General features: G+C 39.2%; 1 pseudogene; it reads right to left on the bottom strand.

The window, feature by feature from the left end:
• Window positions 1-2,826: 2,826 nt before the first annotated feature.
• Window positions 2,827-4,542, bottom strand: LOC143643389 (E3 ubiquitin-protein ligase makorin-1 pseudogene; annotated as a pseudogene).
• Window positions 4,543-12,238: the final 7,696 nt, after the last annotated feature.

Below are 12,238 nucleotides of genomic sequence, written 5' to 3'. Positions count from 1 at the left end.
CAAGAAGACAAGCCCCATGTGGGAATGCTTATAAAATCACCACTTGCATCATGCTTGCCAGTATCCCATTGGTCAAAATAAGTCACAAGAAAAAGCAACATTACTATGGAAGAACCTACACAAAGGCCAGTAGAAAAGAGGTATAATATAGACATTTTCAGAGTAGTATGTGACTAATAAGAAGAGGCATTTAGACCAGAGTGATGTGTGTGTGTGTGGGTATAGAAGAGAGTGGGAAATTTCCAGATGAGACTAGAGAAAGAAAAACAAAAGAATTGTAGAATTTCAGAGACAAGTCATCTTTCTAGTTTAGCTTTTCCCTTTCATTTTACATGCAAGTAAATTGAACCCAAAAGAGGTAAGGGATCTAGCTCAAGACACAGATTTAGTTATTAGCAAAGACTAGACTCAGAAAGCAGATCACACTAAAATCCAGTGGAGACTCTGTAAGAGAGAGTTTACAGCATGTGGTAAGTGATAATATTTGGGAATGTGAGAAGAATGCATGGGCTAAATGAAGCTCAAGAGGAGGTAAGAAGAGCCAATCAGTAAAAGTCTGAAAGACCAACCCTGAGATGTTTTTTCTAAGTAGTCCTTTGGAGAATCCCTTAGACCTGCAGTTCTCCTTTGCCTGCTCTGTACAGCTTGAAACTCCATCCCTCTCTCCCACATCACCAGCCCAATATTTCACCTATTGACACAGTGTACTTGGATTGTGCTGTTTATCCATGTATCTGCATTAGGTGTCTATCTTGGAGTATAAGTTCCTAGAAGGCAAGAGACTGCTTATCTTAAATATAGTGTAAATTACAATCATATATGTAAACATGATTTAGGATTATGAAAATGACAAAACAATTATGGTTCCTTGAATTCACCAGAGAGGCTGATATTTCTACAGCATCTTCAGTGTAACAAGTTCTGTCCTATTTTACATATAGCTTGTATTTAATCCACTTAAAAATAAAATAAAACCCCAAAGTTCCAGTACACATGTTTAAATTCCCCCCTTTCTTTTCTCAAATGAGGAAATAGCGTGAAAGTGGCTAAATGACTTGCCCAATGTCACACAGCTAGTAAGTGGCAGAACCTGGATTTAAAATTTGACCATTTGCCTTGTGCTGTTCTTTCATTTACACAATGAAACCATAATCTCAAGGAGAGCTATGATAGTATCTTTAAAATATATCTTGGCTTGAATGAAGGGTCAGACGTTTACCCATAACAGGACTTTGTGGAAATGACTTAACCTCTCTGAATAGGAATACTTTCATTTTCAAAATAAGAGTTTGGAGATTATTTCTAACGTGCCCTCCATCTCCAAAATGTTTCTTACATTCTGGGAAATTTGAAAATGCAATGCTGTTCAATGCAGCGCCATCTGGTGTTCACCAATGAAATTACCCAGCAATTCTTATCAAATCAAAAAGAAGAAAAAAAAATGAGTTAAAAGAATTGCAAAACATGCAAATAATAAATATACGCTATTTACCAACATCTACCCCACTGTGACTTTCATTCACTTCCTTGTATAATGTTTATAACGTAGGTGTTGACATATCAAAAGCATTACACTGACTGAATGGTTATACAATCCTGCATACAGGGATAGACACTACCTTCACATACAAACGTGGTAGGTTATACCTGCACATTTGATATTCACAATAAAAGCAGTAATAGGTTCCATCACATTTCTATATAATTAGTCTTAAATACATTTTAATCCCATGTAGCTACATGTATTTGAACAGTAACCAGCACTATTGTATTTGAACTGTGTAATTATACACTGGATCTCTCAGTGGCACAAAATGTGTAATTATGAAGTTCCCCACAATAGCAGGGGGAAAAAAAACAACTGTGTGGTGCTAGGGGGAAATTACATTGGGTTATGCAGCCTACGATTCCACATCCCTTGTTTCAGTATCTACTTAACTTTCTATGGAGTGTAATTACTTTAGGGCTGGGTTGGAAGACAAATCACATCTAATATATTAACAGCATCTCTTAATCACAAATGCTAACATGTGTTCTATCAAGTCCATGCCAACAGTTTCTTCCATACATAATACAAGTAATTTGCCACTGCACATGCCGTCACACTTTTATATTTTGTCCCTTTTAAAACCAGCTTCTAAAAATACTCCCTTAAAGCCACTAAAAATGCATCCCTCATGTGGGTATTATACAGGTTTCCTACGTTCATGAAATATAATAGCACAATGGAGTTAAACTGGAGGAGGTATGCTCAGCAGGTAAGGAGGAACTCGAACTAAATACTGCTTGAATGTTGGATTTCTAGTTTTCTCACTCAGTAGATAAGCTCTACACCACTTGCTTTCTAAAGCACATGGCTAAAAGGCACAGTTAAGTTTGTGTAATTCTTCAAATTCATCTTGGCTTGAATGGCCAGACATTTTGGGGAAATGATTTAACCTCTCTGAATATGAATACTTTCATTATCAAAATGAGAGCTTGGACAAGATTATTTCTAACATGCCCTTCATCTCCCAAAATAAGGTCTGTTGTTTAAAAACTAATTGAATAACCACAGAATTTGAAAAAGAGATCTTATAGCAACTCATAAAACCCTTAGTGGAGTTATAGGTTGCACATGGACCAATGAGACGTAACAACCATCAGCAATAGTGAGAGGGCTATTCCCTCATGCTCAAACCTCAGAAAGTAGCAGTGCCACAATGCCATAGGAGAGAAAATGTCCTAGAGGTTAGGGAAATCAGATCAATTAAAAGCAGCTGGATGACTTATAATGTTTAGCCCAGGCCTTAAAGAGAAGTCACAATAACAACACAAAGAAATAAAAAAATTCAGATAAAAGTACTGTATAAAGGCAAAAATTAATGTAATAGGGAAAACTTCTTTAAGGGAAACTGAGATAAGAGGCAGGGAGGATTTTTTAGGAAGGTGAAGAGTTGAGTGAGAGCTAATCAAAGGTAAGGAGGCCTTCTTTTCAGGGCCCCAGGGAAGAAATTCCAGGGATGAGCATGAAGCAAGTGCAAAGTCCCTGGGGTCAGTCAATGAGAAAACTAGGATCTGAAGGGAAAAGGGTGGGAGGATTGTTAAGAATGGCCACTTTATTATTTTTTTTCCATTTAAATAAATTTCTTATAACTCTGCTCTGTTTAGATTATGTAGTTTTGTTCAGGTATGAGGACAATCTTTAAAGGATGGTGAATTATTGGCTAGCTTAATGGATGGAATAGGAAAGTGGAAAATGTAAAACATCAGGAAACATACATTCAGAACTAGGTGAATTTGTTCACTGAACCTAAATTGGCTAATCCATTAAACACAATCTCCTCAGAAAAAGCACAAAGATTCTATAACTGATGCATGGGGTTTCCTCATTCAAATAAAAGTAGATATACCAACTAACCTAGAAGCTAGCTGAAATACAAAGAAGAAATCCCAATTAGAATACCCCAGTTTTAAGATAAAATGCATGCATTTAAATGTGACCCCTCTGGTTGAAAGTTGGCACAAGATACTAAATTCTTCCCCAAAATAGAAAGCACAAAGGAAGATTGGGGAGGAGTCTCACTTTATGACCTAGCACTCAAATTGCTTAGCGCTCCTCCACTTGTGAATACACTTGAGACAGTAGGTGTGGTGAGAATTCCAGAGCGGTGCTCACTGGGGTTGGCTTTCTCATAGACAACCTCCATGCAGATCCCACAAACCATGTCTTTACTGAGCTGGACAGCAAATGAGAGCTCCATGTCCTTCTCATGGGTCTCAATGCAAGATTTTATATGTTGGGATCTCTGGGTAGCGTCCATTGGATGTAGGACCTGCAGCCCACACATATCACATGAATCTCCATGGAGATACACACAATTCTCCCCATACCGGCACTCTCCCACTGCAGCATACGGACAAAGCTTTTTGTTTCCACAATGGTTTGCTCTTTCTCTGATTCTTCCTTGGTCATTGAGCTTCAGTGCAGGAAGCGGCAGTAAGGCCACAGTAGGGTTGCCCAGGAACAAACTCAATGGCATTCACCCTGCCTTTTGTTCCTGCTCCTATGGTTGCAGAGTTTGAATTTCTTGACTCAGCTTCACCCCCACTCATTTCAACAAGTGGTCCGACTACTGGTGAGAGACTGGAGAAAGCAGCAAGGGATGACTTTGCAGTTAGATCTGCAGCAGTTGCTTCTTCCTGTTTCAATGGCTTGCTATGTTCATTTCTACAGTGGTCTCCGTAAATAAAGTACCCTTGCTGAACACACTTGCAAACTACACCATATGGACTGTCAGAGAGATGGTGTGTGTAGTGACAGTTATCGCTTTCCTTACAAACCCCATGCATAAAATAGCTGCAGGTGACCTGTTTAGTCCAGCCGCTGCTACTGCCATAGCTGCTGCCTCCCCCTCCTCCCTCTCCCAGGGACGGGGAGGTGACTGTGGGGATAGGGATGGGGGAGGCTGCTGCCACTGCCCCCGCTGCCACTCCTGCTTCTGATGTTGTGGCTGTTGTTCCAGGAGCTGCACCCTCCGCCATTACTGTTTATCCCACACAGCAATGGCACCGGAACTTCCGGAATCACCTAGTTCCGGTCCGGCTTCCGGGAGAGCGCAGCCAGGGGAGGGGAAGGGAACAGAGGTGTCCGCTGGCTCCCGGGCCGCGTCTCTTTGCACTCTAAGAATGGCCACTTTAATACAGGGCATGGAAACCAGATAACATCCTACCTTAAAAAAGGAGACTAGCATTGTCTGGGATTGAAAGGGAAAGAGGATGACTGAATCACGACATGCCAAGTACAGAATCAAATCGCATGTGAAAAGAAACCATGAGGAAATGGCATCCTGTATATTCTCTATTTCAGCGTAGCTATTAATTACGATGCTATGCTACACAGCAATTCAGTTTATCTTTCTATGCCCAAGATTTGGAGGCATTTCTTTTGCCATGTATTTCATTTCTCTACTATTAAATGAACATTAGTTGCATGATGAAAAACATCAGAATATTAAAAGGCATTTATAAATTAGTAGCTGATTAGTTTATTGCTGATTTTTTAAATCAAAATTCATAGAATAAATGTTAAGATATCCACAAGAGATGGCTTTTCTTTCCATTTTTATAAATCAAATGTGGGAGATTCTACCATTGTTTCTACAGTAGTGGTGGTTTTTCTTAGACTGAGTTGTATGATGCAATGAAAATTAGTTTAGGAAAACTCGGCCTGACTCAGCCACTGACTAGGCCTCAGAATTTGTAGAAGTCATTGAATCTCTCTAAATCTTGTTTCACCATATGTGAAGTGAGACAGACTGTATGACAAATCTGTTTATCATTTTCTCCAGTCATTCAACATTCTATGAGTATTATATCTCTGTTCTGTCCTCCAATACTCTCTAGACATCCTTATCCTTAGGTTAGAATTTTGTTCTTCTAATAGAATAATTCTATAATGTAAAATGTATGTTAAGAATATATATTCTTATAATTGAGCTTTTGAATCTGAAGATTCTGATGGGTTTTTCCAATCTGAACATAATTTTTAACTTTAATAACATACTTTTACAGATCTACCACACATTCCCCATTGTATTTCATGAGATACTACTATTATTTTCTCGTCACACCTGATTTCTTGCTTCTTTTATCTAGTCAGCTCAGCCCTTTAGCCTTCAGAAAATCTCAGGGCTCCCTATTATTTTTCTTTACTTTCTCAAATAGGTGGAAACATTTTCTCTAGTAATATTTTCTATACTGACTAAAAAGGGAATTCATAAGTCAATTTAGCTATTACTATTTAGATAATTGATTTATTAATCAAAAAGTTATCTGCAAAATATTATTTCATTGATTTTACTAGGCAAATTCTGGTGTCTTATTTCAGTGGACTCAAATATAAACTATATATTAAAAGTTATATAAAAAGTTCCCTGTTTATTTGTGTAACCTATACTACTTATAAACACTGATATGAACAGTTTTACTAGGTGGCAAAAATAGTTGTTTTTTCAACTTTAGCTCATGCTCTGTACTCCAAACCTAAAATTGCTGAAAATACAGATATTTTGAAAAGGAAATAGCATTATTATGCTTTCTGATTTAAAAACAAAGTTTGAGACTCCAGCATTTTTATAGTTAGCAGAAGATCCAAGAGTTGAGGAACAAAACAATATTTCTTCTCATAAGAGAGGTAGAGAAAATCTATTCACGAACAGCTCCCACCCCTAATCTTGGGTATACATAAGTTCAGTCTACATTTGAGTATTATTCTCCGAGAGCACTAGTTTTCCCTTAGGCCCTGCTATTTGCAAACAGAAAGGACACATAAGTGTCAGTTGTGGGAACTTATTCTCTCTGGAGGCCAAATATAAGATCTAATTCAGAGGTGAATATATGAGGCAAGATCAGCAGAAGGCATAATCACACTCTGGCTTTATAGTTTATAAATAAGAATCAAGATCAATTTATTCCCTGCCTCCCCTGATGGGCATAGTCACATGGGAGATGAGGCAGAACATACCATAAAAACATATGGGTTGTGGGCATCATAATTTGGCTGTAGGAAGCTTGATTTGATGTCTCTCTCCAAGTTGCACACTGGTCTGTCTACCAGGTGGCTCAGTCCTATGGAAGGAGGCATATCTCTTTTCCAGAAAGGCATTTTTCCTTAAATGGAGCACACACATTTTAACTTAATCATGTAATGGGAAAACGTCTCCCAGCATAAGCGGTTTGAAAACCACATCCTTCTCTGAAGTCCTTCTCCTCTTAAAATACATTTGAAGGGAAAGGAGGAGAGAAAATGGGAGGGAAAGGAAGGAAAAGAGAAGAGAATATTTATTAAATGAAAGTAAGTTAGAATATACGGATTATTCCTTTATCCATGAAGCTTTGTGAGGTATATATTTGTATTCCAACTTTATAGATAAGTCAGCAGCACTTTACCTCACCCAAGGCTACCAGTCTGTAAGAGCTGGGGTTCAAAAGACCCTTCCATTTGCCCTGAGTTCTAGAGAAAGGTGTTCTTGGGCGTCTTATAGAATTTTCTCACACTCATTGGAGGATCATGTCACTACTGCATAGCATGGCATCAAATAAAACATGAAGTGAATGTCATTTATTGACAGAATTAAGGAAGGAAATAGATGGCTTCTTGAAATGTTCTCAGATTCTGTGAAATTCAAGGAAATTACTGTCACTAATGTGAATATTTTCTATGTGTAGAAACATGAAATGTATACAACTGAGTTGGCTTTTTCAATTTATCTCATGAAAATTTTACTATCAAAAACTCAACTCATGGAAGCTAATATATCCAAGTTGAGACAAAAATAATCATCACTGGATGCTTTTTGCACCATGCATTACCATACCCTTGGTCTATGTACTCTTATACCATGCTGGGTAATCCAACTCTCCTGTCAACATCCTGAGCAAAAAAATGATGTATCAAAGGAGGTGTGCCTATATGTGTGTTGGCGGTAGTGGATGGGGTAAAAACTGGAAGAAACTTGGAGAGGAGCCTGTCTTCCCAGAGAGAATTAAGAATTATTTGATTCTTGACCGTGAAATTTTCTTCCAGACAACAAGAGTGTTTAAACTCTGAAATCATGCAGGACTGCAAGAAACTTGTCTGGATAACAGCCAACAATTTTGGGGTGAGACACATCACTGAGACATTAAGTCAGACCAAATGTATTCATTTCATGGAAGAAGAACAGGAAAGAAAGTAAATCAGATGGTCTGGTTTCAATACTTGGAAATCTGTCCTTTGATTTGGGAGGAGGGTGCTATGAGGGAAATTATATTTAAGATGAAGATCTATTACTGACAGGGAATTTAAAGGTAAATCCCTTTATAATGAAAAGATAAAGTGCATGTTATAGTAGGGAAAATGCTGAGCTAAGCATAACCTCTGCATTTTTATTTCAACTATACTTTTTCTTTATAATAGCCATTTGGTATTTTGTGGATGCATGCTGATGGAGGCTCTTAGCCAAAGGCCCCATATTATCCATTATAAAAATTTTTAAGTAAACTTACTGAGGGCTCATTATTTGTATCCAGGCTAAAGGAAAGTGTGTAAGAGATGGTTTAAATAAGCTTTTGAGCTGCTGCTCAAAGGAAATTGTTTAATGGTGTCACACTGAAAGTGTCATGACTTCTTTCAGTGCGAAAGCCATCTTTAGACCAGATCCTAATCAGAAATTCTGTCTCGTCTCCAATGGGAGAATAGTAAAACACTCTTCTGCTCTTGATCACAGCTAGTGAAGAATATAAAGAAAACATAAAAGAATTCAGAACACAGAGAGGGACAATGAGCCATAACGTCTCATAAACTGGATGAGAAAACAATTTCTGGAGCAATAATTTGGTGAAGGCATTTTGCAAAGCCCAGTGGAGAGCAGCCAATTTCCTTCCACCAAGCAACTAATAAAAGTCTGAGGGAGTGAATAGAGAATTAGGGCATGGTTTTTGATACAAAGGAGTGGCATGCAGCACAGAACTCCATGGGATAAATATAGTTTAGGAATTGGCAAAAAATGTAAGGTAAGAACAAGGGCCAGAATATAGAGAATACTCTAAAGCCCAATGACTAACCAGTTTTATATTGAGGAGGAATTGAAAAGGTATATGCTGAACTTGCTCAAAATAAAAAGAAACAACACATTTAGTTCATGTTATACAGTCATGCTCATGCTGACTGTACTGGAAGCACTTCATAATATACACTACATAGTTTGGGCTCTCTTTCAACATAGACTTTGACTGACTGCATAAATCTCCAAAGTAAATATACGGCACTCTGATTCTGAAAATAATAGGGGAGGGAAAGACAATTTCTTAACTATTGAAATTAAGATTATTATGATTAGAAAAGGCAAGAAAGTTAAGAAAATGGTGTAACTTAATATGGTAAACCAGGCTTATTTCTTCCAGAATTTAAGTAATATATTAGCTTCAATGGAAGAGGTTAAAAAAAAAAACACAGTATAAGACCTTTGCCTTCCAGGTCCTTTTATAATCCAGAAGGGAGTTGGCAAATGTCATTTAACTATTTTCCTTATCAGTTCTATATTTCATATAAAGCTCACCATTTCTTTTTTCTTCAGGCCCTTCTTATCTATGCTAACCTTTTATCTCCATGTCACTTTTCTGTTCTTCAACATCTTCCTTTCATATTGAATCAAACTAGTATAATAAGCAGCTTGAAGTAAGATATCCATGGACAAAAGCCCAGTTGCTGATATTATGTGGTTCCAGTATTTTAACAAATACATGGGGCAGTTTTACAACTCAATAAAATACTTCCTCTTCATCTAACAGAGATAATTTATCTTATTTATTCCAACTTCTTGTTTTAGGTAGTCTGCTCTCTACTAGCGAATATACTATGTCTGTAAGCAGTATGGAGAAAAACAAGATGCAATGGGATTTTAGTCAGAAAGGATGTGGTTGGGGAGATGGCATTTGAAATGGGTCCTGAATAAGAGCATAAATTTAACATGAAAAACTACTGGAAGGTATTATGTGTAGGGGCTGGGGGCCAGGATCTAGGCAGTTAAGAAAACTGGAGAAAATGCTCAAAAATGGGAAAGTATGAAAGATTTTTGAAAGTGTTTCAACAAATAAGATGAGAGCAAATGAAAGAGAAGGGTGCAAAAGAATGTGGCACTATGGCTGGCAAGCTCAAGTCTTGACCAGTGTCAGGGGCTTGCTTTTAATGGTGCCTCTGAGGTGAATCTAGTACAGTTTGTGGTTGACCTAGTGGGGCACAGTTAAGTGCCTAAGCTATGGTGAAGTTAATAGGATTGGAAAGGGGCAGAGGTCAGATATCACAGGACTTGGGGAATATTTGTGGAGAGAAGATTAAGTGATAAATGTGAGGTCAAAGAAGATCCAGTTGTTTTGAAACAAGGACAGAACAAGATTTGTTTGATTTTAGGCATGCTGTTTCTGAGGATTATAGAACTATCCTATCAAAGGTGAAACTTTTAATAAGCAAAAGATTTCTCTATATCAACCTCTATAATATTAACGTGTCTGAGCTAATGTAATTTTCTGAACAACTAATTCTTGAAGGTATGATCCATGTACTATTACTGTTACAAGAATCATAAGTCTGGAAGGAGCGAGAGAAATATTTGAACCCAATTCATACCAAATGCTTCAAACTTCCTCTGCAAATTTACTGTCATGGGATAGTGGTTTCTCTTTAACACTGGGAAAAGTAGGATGACTAGTAGGCTTTTCTCCAGCTTCTACTAGTTGATTTCAATTGAGTATATTACTTCATTTTTCTAATTCTTAGATTTTACACCTGTAAAACCAGATGCTTGTGTACTGAATAATGATGTCTGTCCATCCCTTCACACAGAATTGTCTTAAGAATTAAATGAAGTAAAAGCAAATGTACCTAAAATGTCTATGAACTGAAAGTCACTATAAATTATGTGAGATTATGGTGCCTGTAGAAACTGTGTAATAGTAGTAGATACTTTGTTGATACTGCTACAACAATTTCTTCTAAATTAACTATTGCGACCGTTGCTACTATGGTCACTATTGAACTCATTTTTTAAAGAATTTACCTTCAACCCTGTTAACAGATAGTCAGTTGGCCATTTGATTTACCTCCTCCACCTCCATGTCAAATAATTGTAAAGGAGTAAGTAAAAATGTCAAAAATCAACAGGTGATGGGACATAATATGGTGAGACTTTGCTATAAAATTTTGAAGATGAAATGCAGAGCAAAGAGTGATCGCTGATTTCACAGCGAAGAGGAAGATGTAGCACAAAGCTCAGAATAAAGGGTTTTGAGCTGAATTTCCCTGCAGAAAATTCCAAGTCTGAGCAAAATGCCAATGCAAAGAATGGGAGAAAAAGAGCGAGAACAGTTGAAAATCACTATACCAACATTTGATTCTACCCCGTGCAAAGCATACCATTGGTCAGGGATCTACTAAGCAGGCAGAATTTTTTAACATTCTTCTGGTGAAACTGATTCAGAAACAGAAGACTCAACCCCAGCAGGTATAGGGAAAAGTGGAAATGAGGCACAGAACGGAAAACAAGTTAAATGAACATTTTCACACAGGGTGATTAGACCTGTGGTTCTTGGAGGGAGACTGAGCAATAATAGTGGTTTGCCATATATTTCCCTGAAGAGGGTATTGGAATAATCATCTAGGTTCTGGAAAGATGATGAAATAGGATAGGTCGAGTTACCCTGCTCCAAGGAACAGCTAGATAAGTGGCAGAAAAACAATTGGGACAGCAATTCCAGGGTGCAAGTGACCTGGAGAAGGTCTTCTCCACTACATATGGAAGGTCCTGTAAAAAGAAAGCTGAGGAGTTGAGATGCAAAGAACCCAAGACTATTTGTTAGTGCAAGGAGCTTAACACGTTCCTTTCCAAATGGAGGCCCAGAGCCCTCAGAAGTGTGAGACAGGCAGCAGGGAGACAGGGAGACAGGGAGACAGGGAGATAGGGAGATGGGGACTAGGAAGTAAGGCAAGCTGCATTCTGGAACATGCCGCACACTCAGGTGCTACCCCAACCCCATGACCTGTGATGACTCCCTGAACCCCAGACACCTGAGCCCAGCCCCCTGGTGCCCCAAACCCCATAGACCCAGCCCCCATCCATGAATCCTCACCCTTTCCCCCCCGGCCCCATTCACATCCTCACCCCTGCCACAGGCCTGCCCCCTGTGCACACACACACACTTGTCCCCTTACCCCCTGCAGATGCACTACTGTGCACTGTGCTGCATCCCCACCCTGCGCATGTGCAGGCCCATGCCCCAACCCTACAGCCCTGTGCACATCCACGCCCTTGCCCTGGTCCAAACCCCTTGCCCACTCATATACCTTGCCACATACCTTCTGCACCTGTGCACCCATATCAGTACTGTCTGACTCCCAGTACAACCTGTGCACATGCACCTTGCTGCCATGCATGCTCACACCTGTGACCCCTCTGAAGCTGCGAACCTGTGCCAGAACCCCTGCACCCCCACGGCATGCACATATGTGCCCTACCCCATCTGTTCTTGTACACTAGTCCTTACCACACCCATGCAGGTGTTCACTTGTGCATCTGTACCACACACCCCCACCCCACACATGTGCATACAGCACCCCATTCCCTACCCCATGCACACATGCCAGGCCCCCTTCTCCTGGCCCACCCCACACGCATGCTCCATCCCCCACCCCAGTACCACTGCCCCAAGCACAAGTGCGCAC

The sequence above is a fragment of the Tamandua tetradactyla genome, chromosome 8, assembly GCF_023851605.1.
Source record: "Tamandua tetradactyla isolate mTamTet1 chromosome 8, mTamTet1.pri, whole genome shotgun sequence".
Lineage (NCBI taxonomy): Eukaryota > Metazoa > Chordata > Mammalia > Pilosa > Myrmecophagidae > Tamandua > Tamandua tetradactyla.
The sequence above is the reverse complement of the archived record's forward strand: the minus strand, read 5'-3'. Positions and strand labels throughout refer to the sequence as shown.